Source organism: Benincasa hispida, chromosome 4 (genome assembly GCF_027475165.1).
Source record: "Benincasa hispida cultivar pf3 chromosome 4, pf3_genome.v1.1, whole genome shotgun sequence".
NCBI classification, from domain to species: Eukaryota; Viridiplantae; Streptophyta; class Magnoliopsida; order Cucurbitales; family Cucurbitaceae; genus Benincasa; species Benincasa hispida.
The window spans coordinates 39,438,289-39,456,648 of record NC_143481.1 but is presented as its reverse complement, the minus strand read 5'-3'; the positions used below and the strand labels follow the sequence as shown (position 1 = coordinate 39,456,648).

At 30.7% G+C, this 18,360-nt stretch overlaps 1 long non-coding RNA gene across 1 annotated transcript; it reads right to left on the bottom strand.

The window, feature by feature from the left end:
• Positions 1 to 9,161: 9,161 nt before the first annotated feature.
• LOC120076347 (uncharacterized) lies at positions 9,162 to 11,880 on the bottom strand. Its single transcript, XR_005481499.2, has 2 exons — positions 11,688 to 11,880; positions 9,162 to 9,475 (listed from the first exon to the last, which is right to left on the bottom strand). It is a non-coding gene; the product is annotated as an uncharacterized LOC120076347 (long non-coding RNA).
• Between the last annotated feature and the right edge of the window lie 6,480 nt (positions 11,881 to 18,360).

Below are 18,360 nucleotides of genomic sequence, written 5' to 3'. Positions count from 1 at the left end.
CTTCTTCCAATAAGAGAAATGAGGATTGAGTTGAGTTTGCTGAGGGTCGAGGTATTTTGGTGGCTAAGGATAGGTACCGTCAATAAAGCTTTCAAGGCCATAGCCCATGAGGTTGAGAAGCTGATTCTTCCAGAGAAGGTAGTTCGAATCATTTAGTTTGACAGTGAGGGATTGGGACATATGAAAGAAGTTTGCTACGGGGGATTATGGGGATGGGAGTGTGGAGAAGGGATTAATCGGTACCTGATTTGGAAAAGAAGGATGGGTGGGAAAACCGGTATAGTGAGAGTGAAGGGGTGATGGTGGAGGGCCATATTGCGGAGGGTAGAATGGATTTCGAGTAGGGGGAGGGGCACGTTGAGTAGCAGGTGGGGTAAACGACGGAGAAGATATAGATGTGGTGGTCAAAGGTAGAACAGTTGAATGGATACCTGGGTTTGATATCACTGGTAAGGTGGAGTTTTCTTCAGATGTTCTTGAGCTCGATGCTATGAAGAAGGGCAGGATGCTTTAGAGCTCTGATACCATGTAAACGATAGAGAGAAGCGAAGGCTAAACGATCGTTGTCAAATATCTAAACGACAGAAGTAAGTGTCTACATGATAGAGGTGAGAGTGTAGACGATAGGCTAGAAGACTGCACGACTGGGTTGAGCGTGTAAGCAATAAAGGGAAAATGCTACACGATAGGGTCGAGAGTGTCAACGATGGAGAGTATACGATAGGATGTAAACAATAGAGACAATTGGCTACACGATAAGTAGAGAGAATAAACGATAGAAGAAATGTACTAAACGATTGACCTTCAGCGATTGTTATGGCCCGTCGTGTAGCACTATTTATTAACATATAATTTGCCACATGGTGTAGTATCAATAGTCTAACATAACAACCATGAAAGAGAAAACACAAAATAACAGCCAAATAGTGGAACCTGAAATGCTGAAGAAAAGAGCAGAAAAACAAAGGAAAATTTTGTTATAATTTCAGTAGACGTGACACTCGTTTATCATGATGGAGGTCAAATCAAAGACCAAGTTGGTAGTTAACAAGAAAGCTTCGATAGAGCCAATTAACTTCTGACACAAAGCAGGCGACACAACAGGATGGAAATTAATGCATCCTGTCATTACGATCATTAGTGAGAGATGAAGAAATTGTTATTTGACGCCTATAAATACTCAACAAAATTTCCATACAAAAAGGGAAGAGAGCCAAGACATTGGAGAAAACTCTGTAAAAATCCTCACTTAAAAATATTCCCTTCGAGCCCTCATGAAATCTTGAGTGAAAGCTCAAGATTTCTTCCTCAAACAAAAGGAAAACTTCACCTTCAGCACAATCTTTGTAAAGCAGTCATCTGCATGGCTAGAAGAAGCAAGGAATTGCACCCCCCCGACTTGATTTTCTATCTTTATCTCTTTTTTTCTACTATTGTTGTGGTTTATATTGTATAAAACGTTGAAAAACTTATTTTTATCAATATAAATGCATCCATAGTTTATTGTTTATCCATCTCTCCATCTTCATTCATGAGCAACTAATTTCTAAATGGGTTGAGAAAATTTTAACCAACATGAACTAAGTAAAGCATAATTGTGCATTCAACTTGTTTTATGTATGCTTCATGACTTATTTTGATCAAGTCGAGAGATTACTCTAAATAGAATGAATCAATGTTTCAAAAAGCAAAAGATTTAGACCTCATAAAACAAGAAGAGATTACCTTTAGAAATAAAGAGACATATTTTGCATCAAAGACTCATCGCATGCATCTCATAAATAGGACATTGTGGCTAAACGCAATGAGAAGTGTAGCTTATGATTTTGAGTGATTTGCTCGAACACATGGTTTATGTATTTGCTTAGAAAGTATTAGTGAATATTTCTTTCAACACTATTTTATTCATTAGAAATCTACATCTCTCCGCTTAGGTTGTTTTACTTACAATTGTGACTTTCATCTCATCCACCGTTATTTACCTGCATTAGTGATAAAATAGGTATATTAACTCATTGCATATTTAACAACAATTTGCATCAAGATCAAACACAATCCTTGTCATCGCATCAATAGAACGCAATCCCTGAGTTCGACCTTGGACTTACTAGGATTCTAGTTAGATTTATACTTGGGTTAAATTAGATAAAATAATGTGTTTATAAGGTATCACATAGCATTCATTACATGGCATAGTAAAACGCATCACATGTTATCAGTGATACTATGATATCATGCTATCAATGAAAACTTTTATGCACAATCAAACAATCTCAAGAAGTCATTTCATCTCAAATACTACATTACATAATACAAGAATACTATCAGTGACAGATATCATTGACAGTAGTTATCAATGATATCACTTATGACTATCAATGTAGAAGGATATCATTCTACACCTATATGCATCAATAACGACATATAAATATACTACATGTATTAAAAAATTAATCAAAAGACCCCGATTATTTACAAACAAGTATAACGTAATATCAAATTCAAACAACAAAAAAGCATCAGAACATTACCATTGATAGAAACATATTAGTAATAGCAATTATTTGGCTGTCATTAATAGAAACATACCAGTGATAGCAACTGGTAGCCAATTTCTCAAATTGAAAGGTATAACTAACAACATCATCACTAATAACAACTATCGATGATAGCAACTGATAGCACATTTCTCGAATTGAAAGCTATCATTGATAGTAGTTATCAATCGTTATCACTAATAGTAACTATCGGTGATATTCACCGATAGCAACACCACTGATAGCAACTGATAATAGCTATTAGTCATAGCAACTGATAGCACATTTCTTAAATTGAAAGTTATTATTGATAACAATATCACTGATTGCAACTACCAACGATAGCAACTAATAGCACACTTCTCAAATTGAAAGCTATCACCAATAACAGCTATCAGTGATAACAACTGATAGCACACTTCTCAAATCGGAAAGCTACCACTGATAGCACACTTCTTAAATTAAAAGCTATCAATAATAGTAGCTATCAGTGATAATTTTCAATTTGAGAAAACCGAGAAGCAACATACAAAATGGTGGCTAGGCATGGGTTCTTGGGTCTTTTACCATTTTTTATTCTATATATGCAATTATTTTATCCTTGTACTACATATTCTATTATTTTGGACTTGAATTCCATTTTGTGCAACTAGCCCTTCAACTTAATCCAAATAACTCAATTTCAAATCTTTTGGATACCCTAACCCCGCATATTATTTTTAAAGTTTCAAAAAGAAAACTGAAAATAAGATCAATCAAAGGTAATACTTGGGTGCATCCCGGTAGAACTCATCTTTTATACATCCCACCCTCGTCAGTCATATAAAAAAATCACTAAAATATTTCAAAAAATAAATAAGAAAATTTTGTCACTAAAATATTTCAAAAAATAAATAAGAAAATTTTGCCACGTATCAAATTATGATTGAAAATTTTGATGAGATATATAACGATAAGTGCTATTCGAAATGCACTTAAGTATTTTTTTTTAATTAATTAAAGGTGAACTTTAAAAAAGAATTTCAAGTGTCAATTGGGAATATGATATTGATAAACACAAAGTAGCACACGTTTGAAGGCGACGCTCATAAAGGCCAATTTTGCTACTATCAACTTTTTCAACTAAACAAACAAAAATTTAATTTTTTTTAAAAAAAAAAAAAACTGTTCATAGTTTCTCTGGCACGTGGCAGATCCGAGTCTGACCACGTCATCCAATGAAGACCATGGGTACTTGGGTAGGTGATGGCTAATCTTATCTTAATCACACTTTTTCTTTTTAAAAAAAGTTAATTACAAAATAAAATAAAATTTTAAACTCAAAGAAAGGGAAAGACCTAATTATAAATTTCATAAAATGATATTCCAAATCAAATAAAAAAAATCACAAACGGCGCCATCCGTAAGTCAATTCCTTGTCAACTTACCAAATATCATAAATATAAAGATATAAATGTCAAGACTAGGGGTCTTTCATAGTCTAATTTCAAGTAAACAGGGCTAATAGGACTTTGACATTTTCAATTTAGGTACATTTAATTTACTTGATAAGTATGTCTTGTCATTTATAGATAGGTTTAATAAACTATTACAATTACATTCATTAATCTATACTCTACCGTATATATGGTCAACTTACTTAAAATTAATCTATCTATCGTATTTTAGTTGTCATATTGTACCGCATAACTTTTGATTAATATAGTTAGAATCTACTTTAAATGATAAAGATCCAAGGTTTTTTTTTTTTTTTTTTTTGACCATATAAGAATTTAACTATGTATGTTGATAAGTGCTTGTACATTTATATCTACTTTTGTTTTATTATTATTTTTTAGGGATATGATCTAGCTTAACCTAATTAGGCAATGAGGATGATCTTTTAATATGTTAATTTTAATTAAGGTTAAAATCCTATTTTGGTCCATCAAACTTTTAAATTTATTTTACTTTTGTCTCTCAACTTTTAAAAGGTCTATTTTGATCTTTGAATTTTTAATAAATAATAATTTTGATCATATTATGTATATATATAATTACACTTTTGGTCCTCTTAAGGGCCGTTTGGTTGGCAAAGTTTCTACGTGGGAATTGGTATAGGTATTCAATTCTTATGTTTGTCACCGTTTTCAACTTTTTGCCTAGGAATAAACTATTCTCAAGCATTTTATTTTCCACATATAAGGGTTTTCTATTCCCTTCCAAAATTATGAGTTTTCTCCTATCTATTTGTTTTCATTTTACATATAATTTCATTTTTTAATATAGTTAACTAATTAATTAATTAATATTAATTTAATAAAAAATAATATAAATATTTATTTTAATAAATCAATAATGATCTATTAAAATATTTACTTAACTTATTTTATAATAAAAAATTATTAAATGAATAGAATTATTTTTTACATAAATTATTAATTTATTAACTAATAATTGAAGGAAATCTAAATAGAGATCCTTTGAACAACGGAAATGGATCATTCCAAATCTCATTCAGAATGAATGCAACAATTACAGTCTAAACGAAAACAAACAAATTATGCATAATTATAAATTACAACATGCTATAAGAAGATAGAAGGGATAGAGTATGTGAACCTTTGAAGAAGATCCCTCAATCAATTTCCAATGTGTCCAAAGAAGCACACAAATGCAACGAACAGAACATGATCTCAACGAACGTCTGAATGAGCCGCGATCCCAATCGAATCCAATTCAATCCTCGAACTGAACAGGAACACTACCACAAGTGTTACCTTGGTATTCTCAGTGTGAGAATCCAACAGTTGTGGGCTCTGTATGATTTTGGATTGAAGAAAGCAGGAGGTATACGACCAAGTAAGTGGGAGATAAAGGTGTACTCGATCGTTTAGAAGATGAAGCCTATCGTATAGCTTTGCTACTCGATCGTGTAGCGATGATTAAGCGAGTAACTATCATATAGTAAACTCGTAGCTTGATCGTGTATGCTCTCTATGCTATTGCTTAGTAAAACATTTTTACTTGATAGCCTTTTCGTGTGATTAATCCGAATGAATCATCAATCTAATTTTGGAAAACCATTTTCCTTTTTATCTCACAGTTACCATAAAACCTCCAATAACCTCTCACTCAACTTGGTTATTAGAGAAAAAAAGTAATTAATTATCATATAATTAATATGTTATAAATAGATATAATAACCAACTTATCATATTATATTTACAACCTATAGTTTTAATATTTCATCATATGAAACATATAAACCATAGTTCTTTTTCTATTTTATGGTATTTAATATAAATCATATTTATATCAATTCCTCCATTCAATGTATCTAATACATCATATCAATTATATCACATATAATTGAATTTTCTCTTGTTAATTTGTCAAATTAACTCAAAATCTGATTCTCAACTTGAACCCATTGAGCTACCAAGGGGACCTCATGGACCTGTAGCTTGAAGCTCCAACAGTACGTGAATAATTTATTAAACTTTTTAATCATGAGATCCACCATCCGTTAACTGTTGGTCACTCTACTAAAGACCGACAACTGCATTCTTCGCAGTACAGATATATTTCTGTGTCCATATAACCAATCAACAGTGCGATGACCCTTCACAAATCGCTCATAAGTACAACTAGGCCAATTCATTGTTTTGCCCCGTGTATTTACATCTAACTCCTTAAGTACCACTGATTCCTCTAATGAACAATAAGTCATAGTCCTACTATGACTAAGTCATCTCTTCTAAAGAGAGGGTGTGACCATTATGTTCAAGATCTGGAATCAGCCCTTAAGAGAGCAATTTATCTATTTATTCCTGCTTCGGGGAAGGAGTGAATTCCATTTTGTGCAGCTGAGTTCCCAGCTCCCCAATCAAACGAATCCCTAAAATAATAGGCTTGTTGAGTCAGCAATCTAGCCACTCTCACCCATACAAATCAAAGGACCGCCCTCATAGGCAAGAGTTCCTAACTCAAGATTAAGATCATGTCACCTATGGTCATTTTAGTGAAATGTAAGTCTCAGTTATCAACGACGTTATATAAAGAGACTAATCATCTCGTGGTCTGGTCTTATACAAACTCTTTGTATAGGACACCCCCGCTCGCATGTCTCCATATGAATGGTCAGTTTCAAACTATTTGTAGCACTTTACAACTCTTGTAAACATCTACAAAGTGGGTCGTATCCATAGTGTCAACAGGATAAGGTATCCCTCCTTTATCCATCTATTATAGACCATTTAGGTTATTACTTAAGGCATGATCCACTAGTATGTCTCACATACATGTTTAAGATACATGAAATAACCACAGATACTAGTTTATTAGATTTGAGTAAATGCTTATAAAATAACATTTATTTTATTAATAACAATATGTGTGCAAGATGTTTACAAACTAGAGACAACCGAGAGAATTAGGACACCAATCTTAAGAATAATATCTTAAATATATTTAATTGAATTATTTATTACTTTACTTTTTTAATAATCAATTAATTTATGGAGATTAATTTTAATTTGATCATTCATTATGAACATATAATCATCACTGATTATTTATAAGAAGTTAATTATTTATTGTAATTAATTTTTATTACTCCACTCATTATTAACATATCATATTTATAAAACACTTTTTAGTATTCTTTATTAATATATCATATTTTTATCTCATTTTCTTCACATTTTATATAATATATTGTCCATTAAAATATATTTTCTTATATTATTTAATTAAAAGTAAAATTACTAATGTTGAACTTAATTAATAATAAAAATGATTAAGTGTTAGATTATAATTAGTATGACGTTCATTAAATGTATTAATCGCTTAATTTTAATCATAAATTACTCAATCGTCAAATATTTATAATTAAAATTATTATTGATTCATAATTAATTAACTTTTTATTGATATACTGAATATTATTTATTCTTTAAATTATTAATCTATTGTAATTATAATAAGATTTTCATGCTTAATTTCATAAATTAAATACAAACACAATTATTTTTTATTCCCAGATATCCTATTCTCAAATATTTTATTCTCAGGCATCATTTATTCCCAAACATCTAGAAAATCTTAAACCAAATGTCCTTTAAGGTTTGAATTTGGTAGTATTTTTGTTCATGAGCCAAGCATTGAATTTGGGAGAATTTTGGTTCTTGTTCTTAGTCTTTTTTTTTTTTTTTTTTGTTAAATGTAATAATTCAAGCTGACGTAATAATATTTTTTGAGCACAATAAATATATTAGTTTTTTAAAATATATTTTGTTCTTTCTCCAAATTATTTTTACCTCCTTGCATCCTTCCTTAAATTCAAGTTTCTCCTCCATCCATGGTCGCTGCCACGCTATCTTCTTCTTTCTCCTTTCTCCTTTTTTTTTTTTTTTTTTTCTCCTTTTTCTCCTCTTTTTTCCTTTCCCCAATTTATTAAGGAAATAAAAACTTGTTCTAGCCCTTTTTTTATGTATAAATTGTGACCATAAAATGAAGAAAATGAAGAAAAAGAAGAAGCGACATATAGGTTATAGACGAACATTGGACAGTGAAAAAATTAGATAGAAAACAATATAGCAAGGACTCAAAATGATGTGGATTTTTTGTAGAGACAAAATGGTTGTTTTTAGAAAAGTTTAAAGAATAAATTAGATATTATGAAATTTCAGGACAAAAGTGAAACAAAAATATGGAATTTCATTAACTAAAATCAGCCATTTCAATGTTTAAGAACTAAAAGAGAATAAATTTGAAAGTTTAAGGACCAAAATAAGATTTAGTCGTTATTTTAATTATTATGTAGATTATTTCAAGGGAAAATCACTTTATACATATACCGTATCCCTGAACATTAGGTTGTATCAGCTAAAACCCTAAATCTAAACTTTCATATGTGAATCAATTTAGACGGTTACTTATTATGTAAAACTCTCTTATATGAAAGTATTGTTCTTCCAAAAATAATTTTTAAAAATAGCATAATTAGTAAATGATCATATGTAACTTTTTTCTAAATAAGAAAAGAAAAAGAGAGGAAGGCGAGTAGATTAATGTACTACAAGAAAATCAACTTTTAGTAACGAATAAAACGTATTGGTAAAGCTCCAAACGCGCCACTATCGCATCGCTAAGAATGTTGATGTATCTACATAGCTAAAGGGTTTAGCGATGCATTTATAGTGCGCCGCTAAAAGGCTACTTTTATTGACATGTATGCATCGCTAAATGCACACTTTTAGAAGCATGTTTATTACTATTTGTTATATACAGCGACCTCAAAAATGTGCCACTAAAAGTTAAGTTTTAGGAACATATAAAACGATTGCTAAATGTTTATTTGTGGTCTTTTCAAGTATTTTTTTACAACATATTTAAGCGGCGGTAAAATTAATATTTTGTGTCATTATAAAAGCTACTATTTTTAAAACTAAGATTTACTGACGTTATAGAAAATATCGGTAAAAGTATTTTAGTAATTAAAAGAATAATATATGATTTAATAAATAAACTTGTTATAAAATTTTAAAATATAATAATCTTTTGAACAAATTATGAATCAACTAATCAATTTATATTTAAACCAAAAATTACAAGTAAAGATGCACATTTCCAATACTATCATTGAAACAAAATGAAGCATTACCAACTTAGCACAAGTTTACATGACAAGTTATATCAACAAACTTCGTTAATTTTCTAATGAGTTCAAGTAATATCAACCTAAGTTATAATTGTCAAGTTACATCAACTAAAAGATGAATAAAATTAGTACCGACACTAGCTATCACAAATTTGCATAACAAAAGTTCAACAAAAGGTCATTGAAGCTAACATCATTCTGAAACAAAAGTATAAAGTACCAACCCCAAAACTCTTTCCATTTCCATCAAAATTCAACTTCAAATTTTGTCTTGAAGACCATCGAGACATCAAATCTGACAAATAAAGAAGTGAAATATATAAGCATATGAGAATAAAGAATTGAACAAAACCCATCAAAATAACTCAAACATAATAAAACCTTAAGCAATGACTAATCAAAAGCACAACCATGTTCTAAAACAAACACCAAACCATTCTAATACCTTTCAAATTCAAGAAAATTTAATAACATAGAAGGAAAACACATATTCTACCCATGACCGTGAACACATTGTCATGAAAACAAATTATGGAAGCTCCTTCCAAAAGGGTATAAGAATAAGAATCATCAAAGTAACTCAAACAAACCAAAAGCTTAAGCAATGACTTCTTAAATCATAATAAACTAATCTATGACTACCATAACCGCAGGATAGTCATAGCAATTCAGTTATACCAAGTTTGCATATACTAATCTAATCCAACATTTCTTATCAAAATTAGAATTTTAAGCAAAACACCTACTTGACTTGTAAAAAATACATGTTCATTGTCGTTAAATTGTTCTGAACTTCTTTTCATGTTAGATGTAACTTCTTAACTTGGCAACTTTCTTAAGATTTCTTCAATTATGGCTTGTTGGGATGTAACTATACTTCACAAATGTACAATTTGTGCATTTGTTTCTTTTTCATTTTGGTAACTTGCTTCATTTCTAGCATTTTTTGGTCTGGGTCCACAACCCTATCTTTTTACATGCCCCCAACTTATGCAACCCCCTTCTTGTGATAGAAACCGTTTTTAATGCCGCCATTCATCCTATAACATAATTATGTAATAGCATTAATATGTTGTAGAATAAGATAATTAATAATGATAAAAATAAAAGTTTACTTACATATTTCGTTTTTACCTCATTCACCTACCTTTTTTTGCATTACAATGAGTGTGCGAAAATAAATTAATCTCATTTAACTCTGTATCTGAAATAAGTCATGTTAGATTATTGACACTAAGATACCATGTTTTCAATTTCTCTGCGGTCAAAGTCTCACCATGCTAAAACCATACTTTATAACTTTGATCAATTCCATTGGTGTACTGGTAATACCTAATTATTGCAACATCATTAAACACACGATTCTCACATTTCAAACATGGACATCTAACTGAGTTGAAGCCATTGCCATGATGTAAACTAAATTCAATGAATGTTTCCACTCCTACCTCATATTCTCTAGACATCTTATTTTCCATCACCCATGATTTGTCCATTGTACAATATTAGAAAACTTAATTCTCGGTAATTAGCCCCTAAACAAACCTAGTTACAAAAAAAATAATGATAAATAGTTTGGTTAAAGAAAATTGGGACCGTGTGAGAAGAGAATTAAATTATCATTCATACACTAAAGATCTAATTTAGAAGAAGTACCCATAGATTCTCCAAGATGGTTATTATGTGGATCTAAGTGACATTCTACTTATACTATGGAGGTCATAATGGACATCTAAGTTAAACATACAAGTAAAAAGTTGAAGAGAAACAAAACACCACATTAAACTCAAAGCATCAAAGCACAAAACTACATTTGATAATAATTTTGAGAACCAATAGATTGCTATTTTCTTAATTTTTCTACTGTGCAGTTGTGTAAATGTATATGTTTTTCAACTGAATGTAGCATAAACAAATCTAAGATTTATTAAAAATAATATAATGTAGAGATTTTTAGTTAGATTTTTTATTAAATTTGAGTAAACATGGTGGATGAAGGTAGAACTTTATTATTAAAATAGTTTTAAGTAATTAGTTTTTTTCTATTAAATTTTGTTATCAGTTAGTAAATTTATTAAAAATAATATAACGTAGAGATTTTTTTTTTTTTTTTTTGTTGAGTACAATATTATGTAAAGATTAATGTAGAGATCAAAGTTAAAAAAGAAGATCAAGTTCCAAATCCAGTTATTTTCTCACCCACCCTTGAATTAGTACTAAATTTCCCAGCAAAATCAACTTCTTCCATGAAAAATTTCATGCTTTTTTTTAACTCACCTCCAAAGTCCCAAAAAAAGAAAGAAAAGAAAGAAAAAGAAATTTCAACCAAAAACTTCCAAACCCATAAAAGTGTCCAAATTAGAAAAAATAGTTCACCCCAAGTTACTTCCAAAGCCCAAAAAATTTTTAACTCTCCTGAAACGGCACCAACAACCATGTAAAAATGGGAGATTCATTCCATTAAAATGATAACAAAAGGTCTATTACTAATCAAGGAGGAATCTTACCAAAAATAAAAACAACGAACGATCCTCGGCGGTGAAGACCACCGGAGCACGAACAATGAGCCAGCAACGGAACGATCCTCGGTGGTGATGGGACAGACGGCGGGAGGGGAGAACATCTTCGAGATAGGGAAGATCTTTTTCGAGGCATAGTGAAACTTATTGGTACAAAGTATAAATATTTTAAAATATTTTTATATTTAAAAAAATCCCTTTATTTAACTTATATTTTTGAATTAAAATAATTATTATTATAGTTTAATGAAAAAAATGTTATAACTTTGTCACATAGAAAAACTGTCATGGAAAATATGATATCCGAAATTTGCATTTTTTTTTCCTGTCAAAAATGGGTTTTTTTATGACATTTTTTCCCCTCCAAACCCAATTTGGTTTCACTCTAATGTCATTGAAACCCACTATTTTGTAGTAAAAAGAAATTACTCGATGACTTTTTAAACTTATTTAAAAATATTTAGAGATTAAGAGGGTATTCAAACCCCAATTTTAAGTGTGTGGAGTGAGCTATTGTTTGGGTATCCAATTATAATAGTTGATATTCCCAACTATTATAACATAGAATTAACTGCAAAATTACAATTTCAAGACTATCTTTATTACTATACTAATTTCTACCCAAACTAAAATAGCATATATCTCAAATATATACTATTATAACTCATCCTAAAATAGTATCTATTTCTAATGGACTAAAATGCGCGTTTACAAAATTCTTTTAAAGAAAAATCTCTAGTCTAATGCAAGTGAACACTACCGATAAATAGTAAAATTTGGAATAAATCCAAACAGTCTCCAGGGGAATAATTTTTCAACAAAATTTTTAAACAACAAAAATCTTCCTCAAAATTGTAATTGTAGTAACCAAGTAATAAAAAAAATGTAATGATGAGTTTTGGAATTGATAAAACAAGAAGTAAAAGATGGAATTAACTAAAACTCAATTATGGGGGAAGAGAGATTTAAATACGATCATGCCTAGTTTAAAGAGTTATAGTTTAATATGCAAATATAAATTAGAATCAACCACACAATGGACAAGATAAATAAGATTGTATACCTATTCGATCTTTTATGAAGCATCTTTAGAAGGTTAAGTCTTCAAATCTATATTTATATGGCTAATATAACTTGAGTGATTTAAAACAAACTTTTTTATTTTATAAGTTCAGCTCTATGTCTAGATTGAAAGTAAGGTCTTATGTCTAAGCTTCTCTCCTATATTGCTTTTATTTATTTCAAACCTAATCTAACCCTTTCAGTATTAGTCAAGATTTTGAGTACATTAATTAGGGGATCAACCTAAGCCAATACTTAAACTTCAAATCAATAAAAGCAAACCTAGCATTGAAAAAATAAGTTCTAATTTCCCTTTACATGTTAGGCTTCTACTTCTATATTTTTGGCAATCACATATTTAATTCCCCACAATTAAATTAGTTCATAATTAAGACAATAAAATACAAAATTAAATTAGAGAAGATGGACATAATGTTAAATAAAAAAATTACAACCCATAACATTAATAAAGAAACTTTAAATGGAAACTTAAATGACAGAAATAATTCGATGACAGTCAAACTTAGAGAAGGAAAGTGCAATGCATAATTGGGGAATATTAGTAAGGAAAAGACACAAAATTTCAGCCAAAACAGCATATTAAGATGCTGAAAATTAGTGAAAAGTTAAGCAATAATGTGCAAAAAAAAAAATTAACTAATTCAAAAACTTGAAAAAGATCCCTGTAAACCCATCTCAATCGATATTGGATTTCAATTTTTCAAGTGAAAATCCAGCCTTAACATTCCAACTTTCATATGAAATGGATTAAGAAAAGGAGATAGGGAAAGACGAATGCGAAAATAAAAACAAAAACTTGAACTTACAAGATTAATCTTAAAGACAAACTAAACATAATGTAAACAAAAAAATTACTACTGCCAAAACTAAAGAATTAAAGGGGTAGTAAATAAATTTGAAATGGAGAACAATTTCAACTAAGTTGTTGAAAAACGGGATGAGATAGATACATGAATTAAATTGAAACTATACCAATACAAAGAAGAACAAAATAAAGAAACTAAGAGATTGATGAATACAGGATTCACACTAGCTTTGAAGGTGAGGAATGTTGGGCTGCCCTAATTTTGCAAGATTGGTGAGAAAATTAAGTCCAAAAATCAAATTTGGAAATTTAATTCTGTCGCGGCCAATTAATAGCAATTTGGTTAAATGTTGTGCATTTTCTGCAAAAATATATCAAAACTAGAAAATTTCTTGCCAACTTCAACTTTTTTTCGTAACTAAGACTAAAAATGTCATCTATGAATTATTTTCTATTTTAAACTTGATTTTTTTTGTGAAAAAGACTAAATGAATGTATTTTATATCAAAGTATTTAGAATTAATTGCTAGATAATTCTAAAAAATGAGAATTATCAATTCCAAACCAAGACTATTATAATATCATTATAATCATGCACTAGAATAACTAACTTATTTCTCCAAATACCCTAAAAAAAGATAGGTTTTTGAAATCTTATAAAGCAATGGATGTCAAAACTCATAACTAAAAAGTAATGTACCCTAAACAATAAACCGGTGGGAACCATAATTTAAAATTTCGGTTGAAATCTCGATATTTTGAGATTTCGATAGTTTCAAAATTTCAATATCAAAATTTGAATAGGGGGGTTTTCGATTTCCTCCTATTTCTCAAAATTTCCATCGAAATTTCAATTTTTAATTTTTTTAACAATTGGTTGTGCTAGCTCAATGGAAATTTTTTTCTCTTTTACCATACAATATTTTTATTTTCAAGAAACCACATATTTTCATTCAAATCTTTTTAATTGAATTTTCACATCATTTTACCTCAAACTTGAATTGATATGAGTTATCTAATATTCCTCTCATCTTTTCTCAACTCTATCCATTTCTAGAGTTTTCTTTTTCTTCTTTACTTTCATTATGTTGTATTATGTTTAATTTTATGCTTTTTACATCCCTCTTATGTTTAATGTTATGATTTTTCTATCCTTATTATGCCAAGTAGGTCAAGCTGATCCAAATGAAGAGGATTAATGCTGCAACAAGTGGATACAAAGATGCCATGTGGAAGACTGATGTTGTAACACGTAAGTATTATGCTTTTTCTCTTTATTCAATTTGATTCAATTAGATCAAAAATCATTTTGCATAAAAGAACTTCTCTCATATTTCTCCTTTTCCTTTAGTAAAAGAAGAGGAAGAACAAAGCTGAAGAAAAATCTATGAGAAGTTAAAGATGAATTATGCATGCAAGGACCGAAAGATGAAGAAGAACACAAGGATTTTACTTGGTTCGGGAAAGGTGGCTACGTCCACAAGATGAGCTGAAATTCCAAGTTCTTAGAGGAATTACAAAGAAGATTTCAAATAAGAATTCCACTCTCTTAACTTTTCTCACTTTGATTATCCTTTATATATAGGATTTATAAGTTTGTCACGAGAGATAAAAGTTAAAATGTTGGGTTCACTGTGAATTAGCTTTAGACTTCATAAATCTCCACCTTGAAATCAACATTTCATTGATTGGTGATCAACTCCTCTTCTGTAATCACTATTTTTCTAACATTTTTCAAGTAGCTCAAATCCAATGATGTCAAGACATTTTTGGAGTTTAGTTGAGTGACTATTTTAGTTAACATATCTGAGGCGTTGTCTGAGGTTTGTACTTTGAGAATATCCATCTTTCCTTCTTCTATCTATTCTCCGATGAAGTGGTACTTTATATCTATATGTTTTGTATGATTGTGATATTGTGGATTTTTAGATAGATGTATGGTACTTTAGTTATCACAATAAATCTTCATTGTTGTTTGTGTGATACCATAGTCTTGTAGTAAATCTCTTAGCCATAGGCCTTCCTTGACTGCCTCAGATAGAGCAATGAACTCTGCTTTAGTGGTAGAAAGGGCTACCACTTATAGAAAGCAAGCTTTCCAAATTAGTACACAACTTCCAAATAGGAAAATATATCCTAATAGAGACCTTCTCTTATCGAGCTCCCCTGCATAATCTGAGTCAATAAAGCCAAATAGTTCAGGGCCTGAGTCAATGTTTTGTTGGTATAGGAGCCTTGCTTCTTTTGTACTCTTTAGATACCTTAAGATTCATTTGGTGGCCTCCTAGTGCCTCTTGCCAAAGTTGGTCATGTATCTACTAACCAAGCTAGTTGCATAAGCTATGTTAAATCTTATAGAGATCATCAAATACATGAGGCTTCCCACTGCTTGAGAGTAAGGCAATGTGGACATTTGTCTTTTATGTTCGATCTTTGTTTTCTTGAGTGAATTCTCTACCGATAGTTTGAAATGTTGTGCAATGGGTATGTTGACTGTTTTTTCTTCTTTCATATGGAACTTCTGAATTAATTTCTCACAATACTTGACTTGACTGATATATAATTTGTGCTATTTTCTATTTCTTTCTATGTCAATGTCAAGTATTCTTTTTGCACAACTCATATCTTTTATTTCAAATTCTCATTTTAGGAGGTTTTTTACTTGTTTCAACTTCTTTTTAGAGCTTCCTGATAGAAGCATGTCATCCACATATGGTAGAAGATAGATAGGATCCTTAAGTGACTTAAGATTGATGTAGATACAGTTGTCATATGGGCTCTTTAGGAAATTAATCTTCAGGATAAATTCATCAAACCTTCTATTCCAACACCTTAGGGATTGCTTGGTTCGTAGATGGACCTTTTAAGTAGGTAGTAGCGGTCTTCTTTTCCTTTAGCTTGGTAACCTTTAGGTTGACACATATATATGATTTTTTTCTAAGTAACAATGAAGAAAGACTGTTTTAACATCAAGTTGGTGTAGCTCTAGGTTCTTTTGTCTTACTAAGGATAGGAACAATCTGATTGAGATTTGTATTATGAGAAAATTTCATTGTAATCCACCCTATGTCTCTGAGTGAATCCCTTAGCTACCAATCTAGTCTTAAATCTAGGTTATTGTACATCAAGGATGCCTTCTATGTACTTGTAGACCCATTTAGATGCAATTGGCTTACATCCTTTAGGTAGAGGTACTAAATCCTAAGTTTCATTCTTCATTGCAGACTCAATCTCTTTATTTATAGCTTCTATCCATCTTCTTGTATTCGTATAACTTATTGTTTTTTCAATGATTCTAGGTCACTCACTTCTTCTAATGCATTCAATGCTAGATTGATATAATTGGCTTCACACCTTGTAGGTAGTCCTATAGTTCTCATTTGCCTATCTCTAGCCAAAGAGTAGTTTCTAAGGTCTGGTTCCTCTTGCTCATTGTCAGTGGCTATCTCTTCTTATTCTTCTTCATGCTGAGACATTATATCATTGTTATTTCTAGAATTTGAGCTTGAAAAAGCTGAATTGGGATTAAGTGAATGCTCTACCTCATTTTTATCAGTCAACTTTTGAGATAATTATTCAGGGACATTACTCTTCTACATAAACATTTCATTTTTTCCTGAAAATAACATCTCTGTTGGTCACATACTTTCTTTTTATAGGATGCCATAGTTTGTAACCTTTTACACCTTCAGTGAACTCCACAAACATGCATTTGATAGCTCGGGCATTCAGCTTACCTTTATTCTGACGAACAGACCTGCACCTAGGTTGCTTAGGTTTGGAGAGGTGTTTAATCCACTTTTCTTTAGGAGTAAGATAAGAGATGTATGAGGGCATCTACTATGTGTATACTGTATAGGAGGATGCTGAAGGAAATTGGATGTGAGGATTTCCATGAGCAACAGAATGATCGTTCAAAATTCCAATCGTATTTGAACATAAAAAATTAAAATCAACAAACAGAAACATACTGACTATGCACAAAACAAAATTACAGCATGCTTTTCTATAAGATCAGGGATAAAATTAACATACCTTTAAAGATTCATCTTCAAACACCCTCGATCACGAACGCTCGTGCAATCAGCAAGATAGCAACCCCCAGTGCTCGAACACTGTGACCGCAACACAACACGATCACAGAGACCGTGAATACGAACACCCGAACTCAACGAACGGCCTCCAAAAAACCTCAAACTATGTTGAGTAAAGTACGACACCACCAGAATGGCTACCTTGGTATTCTTGGTGTGAGAATCCAGAAGTGTGGGCTCTGTGTGGACTTAGTTAGAGGATGAGACCAAGGAATAATAATCGTGTAAATGATTGAGCAAGTGGGAGATGACAAAGTCTATCGTATTGATGATGCCTAATCATTTAACAAATGTTATGCGATCGTTTAGTAAAAGCTCTGCGATCATTTAACTAAAGGCCAACTGAGTGAACTATCGTGTAGTGTCATTCCACGATCGTACAATCTCTCTTCAACTATCTTTTAGTGAATCTAATCCACTTGACAATCAATCTGTGAGAAATTTCCAAGAATAGCAACTCTCACAAAATCAGACTAAAATTAGGAAAATATTTTTCCTTTTATCTCACGGTTACCATGAAACCACCAATAATCTCTCACTCAATTGGTTATTAAAGAAAAAGAGATAATTATCCAATCATTAATATTATTATAAATATATATGATAACCAACTTTCCATACTATATTTATAATCTATAGTTTTAATATTTCATCCCATGAAACATATACACCATAACTC